Below are 19626 nucleotides of genomic sequence, written 5' to 3' on the forward strand. Positions count from 1 at the left end.
AATTGACCCCTTCTATGGGGAGACTTTTTTTTCCATGGTTTTCCCCTGCATGTTTATTCTCAGCACAAGGCATTGATTTTCTTGTGTTTCCACTATCCCAGACAGTTCTGACTTCTTCCCTTCACACTACACTGTAATAAAATAGGACAACTGCTGCAGTATTCTTTCCTTAGAAATGAGTAAGATGTTAACATGGATGGTATTTACCAATAAAATTCATCTCTCTCAACTTTATGCCCTATAAAGTAAGGTTCTAGTAATTTAAGCCTTTGCAAACTGACCATTTACATTGTCTGCAGTCAACATGGATAGAAACTTCCAGAGGGTAATTTATTCCCTGCAAAGATGGGTGCTCAAGGCAGGCACCTGCATAAGATACTGGTTCCTAGCTCATCCATTGAATAAACACAGAACCTTGATGATCTGGCAAAAACAAGACACGTATGGTTTGTCAGGGTCAAGGTGCAGGAGATGAGATTTGCCCAGTGTGTCTGAATACCTTTAGGAACTTCTAGTCTTAAAAAACCCCAAACCAGCTGTTCTCATCTAATATGAAATAACCTTCAAGTGAAATGAGTGGTGCTGGATCATTTATCACAGTTTAACATGAAAATTAAAGCAATCACAGAGGAATGAGTTTCGAGTGATTACAGATTTCCCCCCTCCCCCCACCATGTGTGTCCTTTTGGAAAAATTCTCAGAACAATGAGTAGCTTTGGCTGTGCATCATCCAATGATACTCTGCCTATATACTGAAGAAAGATATATTTATTATGGTGATATGATGTTGCTAAGTACTGCTCAAGATCCATGTCTTGCTGTGGAGGGAGAAAAGAAGAAGTTATTTTCTCTCACTCTTAAATCTACTTCAATATACAAATTTTATCCTTTCTTGAATAAATTTTAAAATGTCAACTTTCCCAAAGTTTGAAACTGCAAGCATTCTAAAGCAATGATATATGTAGAGATATCAAACTAGTGATAAATATCAGCTCACCTACAAATAGCTTCCTGCTAGAGCTATATAGCTATGTTGAACAAGAAAGCATCAGTAGATTTGGGAATTAAAGTTCCTAATGAATCTGGTAAACTTATTCTAAACATAAGTTTATTTCTACTTTTGCAGAATAATATAAACTTGCGCAGATGAGAAGTACGTGAGGTAGGTTGAGTGATTTTTATTTGCCATATGCATTTACTGCATTGGGTTTTCTTGATGGCATCTTTCTTCTGCCCCTCACTAAAGCAGGTGTTGCAAACCTAAAAGCATCCCAAACCAGCAGGATCCCACTTATCCCATGCCTGCCTATGCTGTTGTCAAAGCATTTCCTAATCTCCATCCCTGTTGCCTTTTGACAGGTGTATGCAAGATGAGAACTAAGGCAAGGAAAATATCTTCCACGTAATATTAGTGGGTGGAACTTTTGCACCGTTTGACTAAAGGGAACTCTTTACTTTTAGGCCAGCAAGCAAGAAATATAATAGTTTTAGGATGTAGAGTTTTCAAAAGTTTAACTTGCTTTGACAATTGAATTGTTGTACCACAGTATGGAAATACTGAGGGAACTCTTGGTCTTTTATTGGAATAAGATGTGGTTCATGACAGTGATCTGTATATAGATTATGGCATGAGAAAAAACTATTTGGAATTAATCTGATACTATGAGGGGAATCAGATGGGACTCAACAGGGTGAGAGATGCCTCCAGTTGTCTCTCCAAAATGGCTTCTGCATTTTTAACTTGTGGTGAGCTGTTTTTTAAGTTAGTACTTTATCCCCAGGAAAAGCAAATTGCTAGGAAACCTGAATTTATGATGAGCCAATCTAAAGATCATGTAGTCTCAGCCCACTGGAACCATGTTTATTATCCCTAAGTAGCTATTCAGGCTTTCTGCTATTCAGAAATAAATGAGCATTTCTATCTGTGTGTGTGCAGAATTTATGAAGCATAGAGGAAAAGTCCCAGGTCACAACATTATTTACTTAGTGCTGAAAGGGGAGTTACCTGGCAGCAAAGAAGAGCTGTGATATGACATGTTCTTAATATTCCTCTCTTCCCATCCTTGTTACATCCCCTGCAGTACCATGGGAGAAGCTCTCATACCCATTCTGGGAAAAAAGCTCATCTGGGTGCCTCCCTAGAGTGCCTGTACATTAATGCCCACATCATGGGGAACAAACAGGAGGAATTAGGGCTATGATCTCACTGGAATCACAAAAATGTGATGGGATTGTACATACAACTGAAGAATTATGATGGATGGAGACAGACTTTTTGGAAAGGGTGGCAAGAAGGGTGAATTTTGCTGTATGTGAGGGAGCAGCAGTGATGGATGGAGCTCTGCTATGGGATAGGTGATGAAAGGGCTGAGAGCCTGTGGGTCTGGACAAACCAACACAGGCAGTGATGTGGGTGTCTGTTACAAACTGCCTGGTCAGAAAGAAGTGCATGAGATCTTCTTCAGACAACTGCAAAAAGCCTCATGTTCACTGGTCCATGGGGAATTAGAATCATGGTGATATCTTCTGGTGTGCGTTGACTGAGCAGATGATGATGGGAGCTGCTTTGCTCATGTCACACTTACAAACAAGGAAGGGCCATTTGGGGATCTGAGGCTGGGAGCAACCTTGGTTGCAGTGATTATGATGACTAGAGTTCAAAAGCTGGAGAGGAGGGAACAAGGCAAAAATAGGATTATAAACCTGGACTACAGCAGAGCAGGCTTTGGCCTTTTTCAGAGATCTGCTTGGAAGAATGCCATGCAATATATCCCTGGAGAAAAGAGGGGTCAGAGAGAGCTGGTTCATTGCCAGGGATCACTTTCTCCGTCCTCAAGGGTGGTCCATACTAATGAGCAGGAAATCAAGCAGAAGCAGTAGGAGGCCTGCATGGATAAACAAGGAGCTCCTGACTCAACTCAGACATTAAAAGGAAACATGCAGGAGGGGGAAGAAGAGATTTCAATGACATTTATGAGAAAAATGATCAAACACCAACAGTCTCAGTTTCCTAAAGAAAACCTGGTAGGGGACAGGACAAGGAATTTTAGTTAAAGAGAGCAGAAAAAACAATGCAGTCTATGCATTTCATATGGCATTACCTACAGATCTGAGCAGGTTTAATTCTAACTCGGGACCTATCTGACAGAGGGCAACTTTTACAGAATAAGAGACTTATCATCCATTGGGACAAAAAATGATCTGCGTTGTTGGTATTTTAGATATGTCTCATAATTTTTCCCAGTGCATTTATATGGATATTGAAAGGAAGGAGTGATTGATGTAGAACTGGAGGGTCTTCATATCTTTGGCAAGTAAGACAAAGCAGGCCATCAGTCCTCTGATTGCATTTTGTACAGTGGATATTTTCCAGCTCAGTGCTTAACCATTAACTTCTCAAGGTAAAATGACTGCTCAGTGCATTGAATATATTGAACATTGTAGAAAGACATAGGAACCTTTAAATGGGCAAGAGTGGGTCATCCATCACTCCAGCCAATGGTGTGTCTATTCCAAATTCTGGCTGCCTGAAATTCAACTGGAAGGAGTTCATCAGCCCGGTGGTAAATAAGTTGGCTGTGCACAAACACAAATCAAAAGTGCTGTGAGGGCAGAGGTGATGGAATAATGGTAAATAGCATCTAAAAAAGTTCTAAAAATTTGCATTACTAAGTCTGTATTCTCAAAGTGCTCTTTTTTCCCCCACTTTTTAAAATATAGAACATAATGTCTACTACTTCACTGATGCCTGGGGCCAGAAACCTATGGAGAGAATCTCATACTCAAAATATAAAAACATATCTTCATTTTGCAAAGTTTCTGACCAGACACAGTGAAAAATAGCAAATATATTCAATAAAAAATACATATACTTTAGCACTTCCCTGATCTGCAAGGAAAATTTACGGACTTCAGTTTAAAAGATGGCGTAGAAGACTTTCCTCAACTATAAAACTTTATAAAGAGGATTTTTATATGTTGGTGAAGAGATAATCACTTTTGTTTCATATAAATATATATGCCTATATATACACACACACGATGATGTATGAAGGTGATATAGTTAGGTAGTATTACAGTAAGGAGAAGTGATCAATGCACCACAAAAACATAAAGTTGTGTGCTAATGGGTTTTTGATGTTGCTGGAAAAAACCCAGGAGTGATAATATTAGCCAGATGATTCAAAACATGTAGTAAAAATAACACTAATAAAAGGTCAAAACTTTGCAAAAGGAGCATTGAAAAGCTCTTGGAAAGAGTTCTGGGACTCTCAAGGCATCAGCTGACTCTTGGGGACTATCAAGATGGATCAGTCTTACCCATTCTTGAGTATATGAAATGAGTAAGGTATCTTTGCTGTCCACATTCACTGTGTATTTTTTAAGGTCAAATATAAACAGAAGATGTTAGGGGACCACAGAAACTTGTCCTCCAAAACAGATTTCAGAGCTTCCCGACTTCAAAATTGTTATTAGCAGCAACATTTACCATGCTGCAAATCAGTGTTCCATCCACTGTATTCCTTACTTTCAGACTTACTGTGTCCAGAGCTGGTAGAGAAATTCCTCTCATAGCCATAGATATTTAGACTTCCCAAAATTAATAATTTGAGGTCTGCAGTATACCTCTAATGTGCTCAATGTTTTTATGATTTTTTTTCAGCAGCTAATTCACATAAAGCCTCACACCTTTCAACCGCTCTGATTTATCAGACACTGCCATTAAATTATTAAATCTATAGAGGTTAACATGTGATACGGACTAATGCTAGAATCTACCAAACTATAAAACAATGAACGAACTAATTGGAATTGCTGGAGTAGATGCTATGCTATCTTTACACTAAAAATAATCCAAACCCTAGCTCAAGAGCACAATCTTAGAATAATATAAAGCTATTGTGTAGTGAGTATACTTTTATCCCTGTTACAGTGTTTTATTACAGTCCTCCTTTAGGTGGCATTTGTTTGAATTATTTGACAGTCAATATGAAGAGAGATAAGGGGCTGAAAGTATTCCTAAAGTATTTTCTTGCAAAAATACTTTACTCAAAATATTACTCTCCTCTGGTGTCTGTCTTTATCTGGTGAATTTAAAATTTCACATTTTATATTATTTTAATTAATTTATAGAAAGCTTTTTGATACACTAAAATATAACGAAAATTCTCACAATGTTACAGTACTAAACCTAATTTTAAAGGGTATTATATTTTTAGTGTTTTTAAATCACATTGGTCTAAAACAAATATGCAATGAGACATCTGTCTAATCACGTTCTTATAGTTACAGACAAAAAAAGAGAAAATAATCCTCATGACTCCAACTGCTTTTCTTACAAAATATCCTCTAGTTTGAAGAGAAATAATGAAACTATACATAAAGCTAGTTTTAATGGGATTTTGAAAATTTTTGTATTCTTACTGAGGCAATTGACTATCAAAGCCAAATCCTGAAAATGTGCATTGTTCAGTAAATGTGTATTTTATTCACAGTAGGATGGTGTGAAAAATATCAGCCATGGAAAATAACAGTCAGAGTCAGCAGAGATCTTATTACAATGTCAAAACAAAACATCTTTCATGTAAATTATGCTAGCAACAAAATATAAATTATGACCACAGAAGTGAATGAAGAAACTCTTAATCAATTAATATTGAATATAGATTTCTTTGTTTCTGTTCTATCAGCATACAACTTTAATAAAGGCTATTACTAGCCTTAAATTGGCATGCGGTTACCAGTCCACTGGTTCTGGAATAAATAAGCTCCAGAAGATTACCCCTGATGTTTGAAATTCAGTTTGGGTATTTCAGGAAGGGAACTGACTTGGATCCTTCACCTCAAAAGTCTTATATTTATTCTTGCAAGTTGCAGAACAATTTGAAGTAATCAGCGTGATAAAAGCAGTGAAATCTCATTTTCCTGAAAGCTTTTACTGTTCTTATTGCAGTATGTTAGTCAGGTGTTCTTAGTCCAGTGTGTTTTGAAGTTAAATTGTAAATTGGAAGGTTTTCAGGTAGAGTCTAAGAATGTCTGCACAGGGCCATAGTAGGATATGCTCTTTTTGATGACCCTTGTAAATACCAGACATGCAATTAATGCATAGAAACTCATAAAAGCTGCAGATTCAATTAGTGAAGTCCCAAAATCAATTATAGAATAATATTTTTTTTTCCTTTTTAAAAAACTTATGGCCTACTTTCACCCTTTCCATTGCTTTCAGGTAAGTCTTATGCCAACAACCTTAGCACCTCAAAGCTATCATAATTAATAAAACAAATTTGAAAAATCTGTTTCATATTGCTTCCTCAAACTGCTAAGTTTCTGTCCCCCTCAGTGACCTAAAATTTCTGACTGATAGGTTCCAAACCCTGCATAGTGATTACTTATGATTTCATATGAATAACTTAGAACTAGAAAGAGATATTGTACCTCAAACAGGGTGTAAAATCGTGTTAAATGTTTGTGTCTAGTTCTGGCAAATTTATAAGATACAAGGCTATATGCCTGTATAGCTCTGATGGAGAAACAAAATATTTTTCATATTTTGGAGGGCTTTAAACTTGTATGAATATTATTTTCCCTGTCATTCCAAGGACTCTGCTTTGTAACTAGGCAACCATGCTATAGAGAGCAGCATTACAGTATAATTTCTTTAATTCTCTAAAAGTGATATAGTTATTTGTCCACATTGCTCTCTAAATTTTTCTATAATGGTGCAAAAACAGACAAACCATGGGTTTGTGCCTTTGTACTATATTGCTTTTATTGATTATATTTACCTATATTGTGGGTGATCCTCAGAGTTTATTTCTGCCTTCATTCCTCGTTAGCAATTACCACTCTTTCTTTTTTCCACTTTGTGGGAGTGGATCCAAACCAAAAATATGATCAATTGTTCCTCTGTCCCAATGATTCTTTTGTGCAGGACACTGTGGAGCTCAGTTTAGTCATTACTCCTTTTCATCTATGAGGTCATGACTGTTTTAAGCTGTCTTGGCACCAGTGGCACCGCAACTCTTAACTTGGTGATTTCTCATCTAAACAGTACTAAGGCCTTTGATTTTTTCCCACTGTGTGGGACAAAACTGAGATTTAAGTGAGAATTTCTGTGCCATATTTATTGCAAAAGGTAAAGATACTGTCAGGCTTCTAATAATAGAATTTGTATCTGTTCCTCTACCTTACGAATTTCATTATCAAGCGGTCAACCAAAAATTGAAGAGGATTAATCAGAAGCAGAGGACAGCAGGGTTTTGCAGATAATGTCCCTAGTGGGAAGGGCAGAGTGGGATGAACCTGGATGTATGGAATTTTGGAATGGTATGAATGTAATATTAAAGATACTTCTGGCTCTGCTGTCTCTTCCTTGTCTTGGACCAATATAGATCCCCCAAAACTAATACCAAGAAGCCTCCACTGAGAAGTATGGCTGCCCACTTATTTTGGTAGATGGGCTCGGGATGAGTATGATTTAACTTTGCACTGTGCACCCTTATGAAAAAGCCTATCCCGAGATTAAATCCAAAGTGTTATTTTTGACATTAAAAATGTGACGTGACTGGTGACATGAATCTTAATTACAAGAGAATCAAATGATACTGAATTACACTGAAATGCAATACACAAATTGTGATGGATATTTAGCCTTGTGCTTCAGGGTTTATACACACCTTTGTTCAGACACAGGGAGGGGATTGCATTTGGGTTTTTGTGTGTGTGTGCAGAATATCCCCCCTTTGCTGTCCTGGGGCTCCTCTGAAATGTGGCATTGGAACTGATAGAGACAGGGTACTGGATCTGGAGTCTAATCCAGCACACCAGTTGCTGATTTCCCACTCCCCCAACTCTGCTTTATAAAGAAGAGGTATCAGCAGTGCTGTTCTGTAAGTCTTCACATGCACACACACCGCCCTCCCCTCCCCCGCCCCACCCTGCTCCAATAAAATCAATGTAATGTGGCAATGAGATTTATAGCAGCTGCTTGAGATTAGTCCCTGATAAGCTTATCCCACTGTTTCTATGGAGGAACCTTCTAATTTTTAGCACCAGCAAAATATTAGTTTGCATGAAAGTATTGAATAAACAGTGCTTTAACCACCATACAGTAATAACACTATGAAACAATGAAAGGACAGCTATCCAAGGAGCCAATTTATTGTACTAAGGAGACATAGGTAAGTGCACAGAAATTTGTACTAGATGCATGAGGTGGATTTAGTTGAGTTCATAATGGAAATTTAGGTAATATGTTATGTACTTCTTTTCAATTTGCAGGCATGCATTCAGAAAACTGATTGGTAGATACCAGAAAACTAATCCTACTGTTTCCTTAAGTACAGCAAGGGAATAAGAGCAAGTATTCTTTACCCTGAAGGCTTTCTGAGAATCATCCTATATTTGTAAAATTAGTTAAAGTACACATTTTTACATATTACTGTATCCAAGGTTGCCAACTCACCTGCTTAGTTTTAATCTTACGATATTTTATGATTTTTTTTCCTTGTAACCATTACTTCTCAATAAATGAGATTGCCTAAAAGCTCTGATATCGCTAAATGTAACTTTCCAGCCCTCAGGCTTGGAGATGAAACCTTGAAAGCATTAACTGAGAGTTCTTTAAAAGTTTAGAGAGCAGCAAGGAAACAAATTATAATGTACAACTTTTTAAAATCTTGTTTTAAAGTCAGTCTCATGATGTGTTGGACTGTGATCCATCATTTCTGAATTTTTGAGCTGATGAGAGCTGCATGCTGCAGAGTATAGACACAAAGAATCTGAGTTAATGGCTTGTGTCTAGGTTTTCTTTACTGTAAGTCTTCATTCACACACAATTTTTTTTGGATTTTGGTAGAAAATTTGTATGTATCAGACCATGGGATCTTAAATTCTTCCAGTCAGATATTTTAGCAATCTCTGTGGTCTTTTGACCACATACAGTTTCACTGGTCCAAAAGTCATTTTTATAATGTAAGTAATAGCCTTAGTAAACTTCACAGAGCTTCCTAGGGGCTCTTTCATCTTTCCATGTAAAACTGTATCTTCATTTAAATAAAGCAAGACACTTTGATTTGAATTCAGTGACAAATCACTCCAGTTTGCCCAGATATGTCTAGACTTGAAATGTCTGCAGTCTTATTACTACTGTACATTTTATCTCCTTTGCAAGCAAGGTTGCAAGTATGTTCAAATGAAAGAACAAAAAGGTGAAGAAAAATTTATCAGTCCATAGAGGACTTAACCCAATGCTTACAAAGGAGTAACAGCAAGCTGGGAGTGAGATAACAGTGCAAGCCTGAGCAACTGACAAGAGATTGGGAATCTCTTTTGGAAGAATAAGCTGCCTCAAATCACGGTGAGGAATGAGGATAAAATTGCATATGATGGTGTGCACCAAAGGCAGAGTGAGGATTCAACAGTTCAGGGATAAAACCATCATGAGCAACTGGCTCATGGGTCAGACACAAAGGGTTACAGTAAATGGGGTGACACCAGACTGGTGACCTGTCACTAGATGGGTTCCACAGGGATCCATCCTTGGCTCTGTGCTCTTCAACATCTTCATAAACAACGTGGATGCAGGACTTGGAGAGACGCTAAGCAAGTTTGCAAATGATACAAAACTGGGAGGAGCTGTTGACTCTCTTAAAGGCAGAGAAGCCCTGCAGAGAAACCTCAACAAATAAGAGGGCTGGGCAATCCCCAGCTGTTTGAAGTTTAATAAATAAATATAAGTGCTGGATTCTGCACATGGGATGGGGAAACCCTGGATATACAGACGGAATGGGGAATAAGATGCTGGAAAGCAGTGCCATGGAAAGGGGCCCGGGGTTCCTGCTTGATGGCAAGTTGAACATGAGTCAGCAGTGCCCCGGCAGCCAGAAGGGCCAACCTTGTCCTGGGGGGGTATCAGGAACAGCATCAGCAGCTGGGCAAGGGAGGGGATTGTCCGCTCTGCTCAGCACTGGGGTGGCCTCACCTTCAGTGCTGGGGGCAATTTTTGGACTCTGCAATATAAGAAAGATATGAAGCTGTTAGAGAGTACCCAAAGGAGGGCAACAAAGATGGTGAAGGGCCTTGAGGGGAAGCGCCATTGCAGTTACAACTTCCGTGTGAGCGGAAGAGGAGGGGCAGACACTGATGTCTTCTCTGTGGTGACAGTGACAGGACCTGAGGGAATGGCCTGAAGTTGTATCAGGGCAGGTTTGGGTTGGATGTTATTACCCAGAGGGGGTGAAAAGGTTCTTCACCCAGACGGGTGTTGGGCACTGGGACAGGCTCCCCAGGGAAGTGGTCGCAGCACCAAGCCTGACAGGGTTCAAGGAGCATTTGGAAAATACTGTTGGACACATGGTATGACTCTTAAAGATGGTCCTGCACAGGGTCAGGAGTTGGACTTGATGATCCTTGTGGGTCCCTTCCAACCCAGCATATTTTGTGATTTGGTATAACTACTTCTTTTAACACAGCTGACAAGACCACAGATCCCTGTTCCTTTCTGTTTACTCTGGTGAATGGTGCAAGCTTACCTTAACACAGACACTACCTGAGATATCTAATTCAGGAGCACAAGCAGTGGTGCAGAGATGAAGACCCACCCTTATACTCTCCCACTCCTCCCCCCAAAAAAACAAAACACAATCCAAACAACCAGTCAGACCTTAGATGGACAGAATTGCCCTTGGAAAATGCTTCCAGTCAGTTTCCACTGACTTCATAGGGACCCGAGAGAACTGTAGTTGTAAGGTGACTTTCAGGTAAGCAGAGTTTGTTCCTCTCAAATGCAAACGTCTTAAGCAGGAAGTTGATGGGTGTAGTCATGATCCCTACAGTGTGATTCTAATTCATCTTTCTACTTCAATGGCTTTTTGACAATTTGGCCATTCATCTGGCGGAGACATTAGAGAAGTGGGCCCTGGAGGACAGCCAGCATTATGGAGTTGGCCTGATGGATAACCAGAATAATTATTCAAGTGGATGGTCTGATACAACTAAATATGTATTTTTAATTTTTTATGTTTCAAAACCTCCAATCTTCTGACATGTTTTCAAACTGTGCTAAGCCAAACGAGTCTTGAGGAATTGTTAAACCAGATGTCATGCATCTCTCTCTCTCAGATGCATTTCCTGAGGCAGTCTGAGAACACTGGGTTCTCAATGACTGGGGCAGACTTGGCTTGGAATTTCATGGGCATCTGATTTATTTCCCCTGAGTGTATGTTGTGCTCTTTTTAAGAGGGACCTCTTGGAGGAAGGGGATGTTGTTCCGTCCCTTAGGGGCACTGAGTGTCCTCAAAAAGAGAAGGCTCAGGAGACTGTAGGATGGACTGAGAAGGTAAGTTATAGAAGGGGGTCTGGACATCATGCATGGTTTGGTTTAGAAGATGACAACAAAGATGATAGAACAGGCCAGCAGGCTTTGGAGGAATTTCTAGAAGACTAAAGCAGACAAAGCAGAATTTGCAGCCGATCAGAAATCTGTAAAGTTATCTGCAATCATGGACTTCAAAATACACTGGACTTGTAAGAACTCTGTAGAAAATTCTATTTCTCTTTATGTCTTCTTTTGTCTCCGCTTTAAAAAGCTAAGATTTTAGGTTTTAGCTTTCATTCAGACAAAACTTTTATTTCTGAGCATAATGCAGACATGCAATAACCTAACTTTGAAAGAATCATTCAGGGGAAAAAAGTACTTTGGCATATTGTAAACAAATAGTTGTACTAATCTCAACAGAGAAATACAAGAAGCCTTTAATAGGACATTTATATCATCTTAAAACCACTCATAAGGTACTCACTGGACTGATTTAAATCCATAGTCACAAAAGTATTTCATGGAACATAAAGTGAGCAGCCCCTTTCCTCACCCCTTCCTTACTACTCCGCTGCAAATAAAAGGAAAAATCTCATTTAGCTCTGTGTTCCTTGCTGCATGAAGCCAGCAAGTGTCTTGACAGTTTCACTGATATTATTCTGGCTGCTAAGCTCCAACATAGTTCTAAACCTCAGCCATTTTATGAGGCCAGCACTGATTTGAAAATACCAGTGCCTGACGTTTACATGGAACAAGTCCTGATTTCTTGAATTTGACTAAAATTCCATTCACCTGCAGCTACAGAAACTAAAGCGATAGGTTGGGCAGTGGGAATTTATGTGTTGATGAATGACAATTTTTCCACTGGCTTTGTGGAAATCGTGCTGTGTTTCTTTTTTGCAAGAGCTAGGAATATCTGCTAAGTATGTTACTGCTTTTTCATGAAACAGAATCACGTTTAATTCCTTTATTATTGCATTTGGATGTAAAACATTTTTCTGTAGAAGATCTGGGTGCACATTACAAAATTTAGATCAGAATTAGGCAACCATTTCTGTGACAACCCCCACATAGCACCAAAATAGCTACTCTGAAAAGGAGTGATATGAGGCACATGATTAAATGTCAGTGAATTCTAAAGACTGTTTCTACTAGGGAGCACAAAGAAAGTGATCTTGCATTGTGCTCTAAAATGTCTCTACCCTGTAAGCTGATCTGCACAGACTGATGGTTCTTATGCTGTGCATTGGCTCTTTGACTCTCTTTTGACTCCAGAAGGTGTGCATGTCCATTTGTGTGATCAAGGTGCATGATCTAGGCTGAAACAGCCTGTCCTGGGGGATGCTCTGCAGCCCATCTCCTTGCTTTCAACTTCAGGGTGTAGCATGCTGCAAAGGGGGAAGGGTGAAACAGGTCTGAGATAATGAGCATGGAGACAAAACAGTTATAAATTTCACCCAGACTAGAACTGGTAGCCAAAGAAGCGAGTACAGGTGTGAAACTCTCTTGTCAGTGTTTCTTAATGATCTGGGCAAACAGAGTTCTGTTAGCAGAAAACATGGCATGAGTGCCTTTGCATGCAGATTACCCAGGCATGTGACAGGCCACTTGCTGATGGATATTGAAAGGCCAGTTTTCTATTTCCTCCTAACTGAAAGCATTAGGCTTGTACATTGTAGTAAGTAAATAGTTTTCTAAATGTTCTGTATTTACAGAATACCTTTCATCAACTGCAGTACATTTCTAAAAATTGCACACACTTTCCTAAGAAAATTCAGTGAACTTTATGGCATGTTATCATCCCTTCCAGCTTTGCAGTCCCCAATGGTCTTTCCATACATCATATTCCCAAGACAGTTATTCTCCAGTATTTGTTAAGACACAGTAGGGACTCATTTTCTGCCCAAGAAGCTCTACAGAGCCTGAACAAAAATCAAAATCCTTAGTGACACTCACCAGTGGTCACTTGAATAGACGGAAGTTCTTGAGCATGCAAGACTCCTTATCATGTTACTCAGTATGCTGAGCAAGATCTTTCTGTACTTTAGACTATAGACAGATTTGCAGTCTTCTGCCTGGAGAAAACAGCATTCTTAATGCAAGCCACATGAAATAGTTTCCTGTACACACCTTGCAAACACAGATTTACACTGAGAACAACCCCTGATGCACAGAGTGGCTGTTCTGTTGGTGCTGCAGTCAGGAACAGCAGCTGCAGTGTGCTGTAATTTACCTTAGCTAAGAGTAATTCCTCGTTGCCTGAGACCACACATATAATTCACAGGCCTACATGTATTAAACCTTCAATTAAGATCAAAAGAACACATTGTAGTGGACAAAATATGGGGTGTGATCTTTCAAAGTACAGTCTGGAAATTTTAAGACTAAAAGTGCTGAAGTTTGTTTCTTCAGATACTCAGGCAACTTTGTATAAGCTGCTTGGTTTTTAGAAGTAACTAGCAGTATCTTTCTCATTTCTGAATGTTTAGTATTACTGACAAGTAGGCCACCTATGTGCAAGTGCCTAAATATGGACTGAGAAAACTAGGTTTTAGCACCCAGATACAAATGCTGCGTCTGTGACGTTTCTGTTCATTGTGAAAATCTGCTTTTTTTTCTTTTTTTTCTCTCTCTCCTCTGACTGTAAGCTATTTTGCACTTGTGAAATTGCTTTTTCCCCTCTTTGCTCTGATGGTTTTATATACTTCCCAGGAAAATCCACAAAAGTTTAGGGTATTTCTTGAGTTTGGACCATGATGTCCCATTCCAACAGGGAAAACAAAACAAATATTTTGTGTTCATAGACAGACAAGCTGGCAAATTTTTAATCCATAACTAATATATGAATCTGCTACTGGGTAGTAATAATAATAATAATAATAAACTTTAAACGTCAGACCACAAAAGAAACCCAAAGGCTTCCTCCCCCAATATGATTCTACTATAACAATCTTCCCCTTGGTTTTGATGATGTCTTAATAAAAATGTGAATATGCCTCTAATTTTTAAAATTCAATACATGTTTGATCATAGTAGTCATAGATAGTACTAGAAAGACTTCAGTGGTAGTACTGTTTTTTAAAATTTTATTAATTTAAAAATGCATACTTTGATCACTTTCTCTGAAGTTGCCACAAAATTTTCATTCTGCAGTTGGTTTTGGTTAAAGTATGAAAAAAAAGCCCTGGTGGCAGGATTCAGATTTGCCTTTGAGAAAGAAGGTGGATGCAGTTTTCCTCAGTTTTCCTTTTATTGTAAATAAATTTTAAGCACATTTAATTGCACATTAGCATTTCAAATTTCTTTTTCTCTGATTCATCTTTATATATTTTATGATTTGTGAAGTCATATTTATTCAAACAACACTTAAACACATGCTTAACTCTGTGATTGTTTCAAGTTATATTTTAGACTAAGTGATGCCATGAATAAGCCTCATTATACGCATGTCTAAGATTTTCTTGAATTGGGTCCATTTGTCAGTAAAAGATCAACTGTAGATAATAGTTCTTTTCATATTCTGATTTGAATATTTCATACATATCCATTCCAGAAAAGTGAATCCTTTTTTATAAAGATAATTTTATTTTAAAGTAACTAATGCATTAGTATTGAATAATTTGTATTATTCATTGAAGTAGAAAATGTTACTATCTTCATGTTATCTAAGGTCCTTTTCCTTACCTCGATCTCATCTGTGTATTGCAACATAGGCAAATACTCTATTTAATGGTGTTTTTTTAAAGCTACAGGTTCAATATACTGCAAAACTTTTCAGTTCATAATAGCAACCAGTAGTTTTTGTTAACTGTCTTTATAACAGATCTGCTCATATAGGTTTGACTACAAATGTCTGGCTTCAGCAGAATTGTTGCATCAGTTGAAATATTCTTGCTTATATTGATCTATGCAATTCAGTATCCTTTAGGCTTCTAGATTTGTTTCCTAGCTGACAAGAAAGAAAATCTTATCTGCTATTTAGATTTTCAACCATCTATGATCTTATTTTGCACTTGTATGTGACATAGCATGTCCACCACACTAAATTATTCAGCAAAATTGAAAACATGAAGGGCTCAGCAGTCTGTATGGGTCAATGAAAAAATAGGCCTGAAAAAAACTCTGTTTGACACAGGTGGCAAAAATGACATGTAGAAGCTGGTGCATAGATTCATGGTAAGCAGAGGGACTTCTTGATAATGCTGTAAATGTAGACATGGAGAAAGTCTGTAGCGATTAAAGTGTTCTTATATAGAATTGTATAGTGTTGGTAAGCACCAGGATATAGAAATGGATTCTAAAAAATGCATGTTTCAAAGGCTCAAGGCTGAAAAAAAGAATGTAACCGTCTAGAATACGAGTACCCAGAGTACTACAGGACTTACTACATGAGAATCATAACCAATTATCTTTAGAAATAACATTCAGTAGGTAGCAGATCACAATGGCAAAATATCTTCCTTTGAAACTTTGCATCACCAGCTATGTATTAACACGTCCTTACTCAATGGATTTTATTATCACATTTCTCTACACACACATTGTTGCCATTTGGATATGAGTAATACCAAGCACTGCAGAAAAATCATAGAAACTTCAGCTCTTATCTAAAAAAACCATTCCAACTTGATGAATTTTAAACCATTTTGAAGATGAGACACAGCACTTTAAAGTATCTTTTAAAAGATTCGAAATCATTAAAAACCCTACTTGACTAGTCTTAAAAAAACTATAGTGATGAGTTTTTAATTCACTGAGAGAAAAACTTGTGAGACCTACAGAAGTATTAAAATATTATGTCTTTGTTTTAGGATTCTACCTGTCTTTATTTAAATTATCCAGGATCAAATTTGATGCATCTTGTAAATGACAAGAGATACTATTGGTCCAGCTGCAGGGCTAAAATTTTGTGCTGTGTGGTATCCAGGAAAGCGCAACGCATCTTCCTCTGGGGATTATTTAGTGCTTCCGAAGGAAAAATTAAAAACCTTAAAAACTCAGGAACAAAAAACAGTGTTTCTTTATGTCAGTTGTAAAGATATATACAATGCATCTTCATAGCATATTCTCTAGGACCAAAAACAACAGGGTCTTAAAAAAATTAAGTCTTTACAGTAATTGGTTTTACAGATTACTTGGTTTTAAAGTTTAGATAATATAACATTCCTGTCTGTATATGTACATATGTCTGCCATTTCCTTCAGAACACGGAGGATTATAAAATGATACAGAATTTCTTCTCTAAAAATGCCTATGAAACTGCCATACTATATGAAGTTAAGGCTTTTACTGGCCCACAGTCTACACAAGGATATCTTGAATTACACAAAGCATTAGTATTAAGTGTCCTAATTTGATTATTTTGGCCAGGAATAATAAAAAGGTAATAGTACATAGTAACAAAGCATACCCAAAAAGCTGTATTTACTATGCTATTCTGAAAAAAAAGGTGTAAAAAGTCAGGTACGAATTCAGCCAGGAACTGACGTCAGATTCGTACTTTAAGATTAGGAATGTTCATGTTCAATCATTATTTGTTACTGAGATACTGAGTAGATGTTGGTTTGCTGTCTCTGGCTGTTCCCATTCAGCGTTTACACGTACCTTTGTCACATTCAAATGGGTTTTACTTCACCTGACTTCCCACTGCAGTAACTGAAAGGTATAAATGTATGTCCAAGAGCTCAGTCATGACACAGTCTAGCTGATGTTCCTGCAAATGAAGATAAAACACCAAAATATTATTTCAATGCACAGTTGATGGCTTCAAAGCCAGTCCAAACTACATATATCAACTCTCACTCTTGAAACAGAACAACGCCCACCACTTCACTTCTTTGGGTAGGCAAATTTTAATCTTTTACTATGAGACTGACAGTTTTGTATCCAGTTGCTATGACAGCAGAAGCCAAAGAACCATGAACCAAGTTCACTCTCATACCCCAGTCTCCTTCCCTGTGTGTGATTCTCACGTTGCACAGCTCCAAAAGGTTACCAGTATTTAGCACAGTAGGAAGGACACTTGTCCAGGTTCTCTTTTCATGTCTCACATCTGGGAGTAAGACTCCTGTGATATTGCTATTAATGGACCTCCAGGGTGTTGGCTAGTCCAAGAGCATCTCCACAGGCATTGTAGAAAATTTGCAGTGTTGCAATTGCTTCTGCCTAGGAAAACAAAAATATAAAAGTAACTATAAACACAGCAATACTACATGTATCTATTTGGAAAGCCAAAGAAAGAGGAGATAATTTCAGCTTCATTTCAAATGTTAATGACTTTCGTAAAGGCCTATCATTTTGGGTACACACCCTGTGTTTACTATACTGATGTTTATGTACAATCTTTTTTACCTCTTAGTCTTTGTTTTGCTAGGCAAAACTCTTTCCTTTCATAAGATTGACTCTTTTCTACCTTTAACACTCCTGAACCTGCTCTTGTTTTTCTTAAATGCACTTTTTCAATAAGCTGAGTAAGGCATTTCTGATCAGATGTTATGCTTTCTGCTTTTCTTCATATCTCCACTGGAAATAACTCAGCCAGTATATCCTAGAACCACATTTGTTTTTCCACTGAAAGACTCTGAAACCACAGAAATTCCAGTGACCCCTTAGAATTCCTTCATTTCTCTGGCACTCACCACTATGCTTTAAGGCACCTTTATGTGAGAAGCCTTGGAGCATGAAGTGCTCAAGACAGGAACCTTGTTTGATACAGAGCATATGTGCTTAATTTTATATATGGTGTACCATTTGATCAGATTCAGTTAGCTTTGTACGATCTTGGCCTATCTCCTTAGTCTATAAATAAATAATGACAGATTTATAAATAAGTCAGTTTCTAACCAGCTGAAACTGTGTTATCTTTGTAGCTTTTACCAATGAATAGAGCAGCATGAATGACAGGCACAGGTTCTGCAGTTTTAAAAAAGCCTGGTATCACAATAAATAAATAAATATAGTGCATGTAAGTACCACATAAATATTTTGATGCACTAGCACAAAATATTTCATACGGTGTTTCAGAGTATGCCCAAGCCATTTACATCTGTGCTAGGCCAGCAAGTGCATTTTAGCTGGTAGTTCAATGTTCTCCCAATATAAATAGATGATCAATCATTCTTTGTTGCTATTGTTTTAAAGAATAGTTTGAAACCCAATTCATAGTGAGTGTTAGTACGGTCTGTTCTTTTTGTTCTCCTATCAATACAAGTTTTAACATTAAAAAAGTGCATTGTTTTCATCTGGCTGCAGGATTACATGTGTTGGGCTCTACTGTAATTTTCTAAGTTCTTGGTTGGTGGGACAGTGCAGGTGCAAGCCTGCAGAAGAGACTGAAAATCTGGAAAGGCATGAAGTAAAGCACATATCAATCTATTCAGAGAATAAACATACAAATTAAAACACTGGAGAAAATCCATTCCCATACTGAGAATTATTGTATTACAGTGTAGAGTTTGTGTGGAGATGAATTTGAATTTCACCTGCCTTCCTGTTCTGCTCAGAGAAAACTTTTGGAGACCTAAACTCCAGTGCCTTATTTAAAGCCTGATGCAGGACACAAGTGTAAGGCAATGCATCTGGACTGTTCTTGTGTCAGGACCCCTGGATTTGTAATTTCTCCACAAGATGTGTATGAAGAGTGCTTGCACTTTAATTATGTTGCCACGAACCGGCCTTGTCATGTTCCTGTCACAACGAGGACTCCGTTCGTTCAGGTCTCTTTCCTGGCATGGGTAGAGAGGTCACAGGATGGTGCCAAAAGCCAGGCGGTGGATTTCAGCCCGATGCCTGTCCTCGGTCCACCGCTGATGAACACTCAGTGCGAGGGCTGAAAGCCAAAAGGCCCTTCCCCACCCTTGGGGCTGCATGGAACGGTGTGATCGTCGAAGGAAAGAGGGCTCTCTTCTTTCCCAAGTTTTTGCTTGCAAGGCCCAGGGTGCTGGTCCCGGACTGGGGAGGAGTTGCCTCCTACTCACCAGGGCTCCCCTTCCCCTCTCGTTCAGCGTGCCGGCCTCTGCCCCGGGGAACTGCAGCCGTGCCCCTCACACCCCGACCCATTGCCCGTCCTTCCCCGGCACCGCGGCTCGGGAGGCCCCGCGGGGAGCCCTGGGCTCGGCCCGGCGGCCGCAGCGCCGCCTCGGGCTGGAGACGGCGATCGGCGCTCGCCCGGGCCGCCGCCCGCGCCCTCCGCTCGCCCACCGGAGCGGACACACCACCGGCGAGAGGAGAAACTCCCCCCGGTACACCCTGCGTTCTCCTGAGCACCCCGCCGCCTCCCTCCTCTGGAGCACTGCAGGGGGGCGGCGGAC

At 38.9% G+C, this 19626-nt stretch overlaps 1 protein-coding gene and 1 long non-coding RNA gene across 4 annotated transcripts in view; one reads left to right on the plus strand and one right to left on the minus strand.

Annotated features, from left to right (window-relative positions):
• The window catches only part of FRMPD4 (FERM and PDZ domain containing 4), a 342098-nt gene that overhangs the window by 17854 nt on the left and 304618 nt on the right, over window positions 1-19626 (plus strand). The gene's annotated exons all lie outside the window — the stretch shown is intronic.
• Window positions 14100-19373, minus strand: LOC109143958. Its single transcript, XR_002044418.3, has 3 exons — window positions 18988-19373; window positions 17259-17482; window positions 14100-17030 (listed from the first exon to the last, which is right to left on the minus strand). It is a non-coding gene; the product is annotated as an uncharacterized LOC109143958 (long non-coding RNA).

This window comes from Corvus cornix, chromosome 1 (genome assembly GCF_000738735.6).
Source record: "Corvus cornix cornix isolate S_Up_H32 chromosome 1, ASM73873v5, whole genome shotgun sequence".
In the NCBI taxonomy this organism is placed as follows: domain Eukaryota; kingdom Metazoa; phylum Chordata; class Aves; order Passeriformes; family Corvidae; genus Corvus; species Corvus cornix.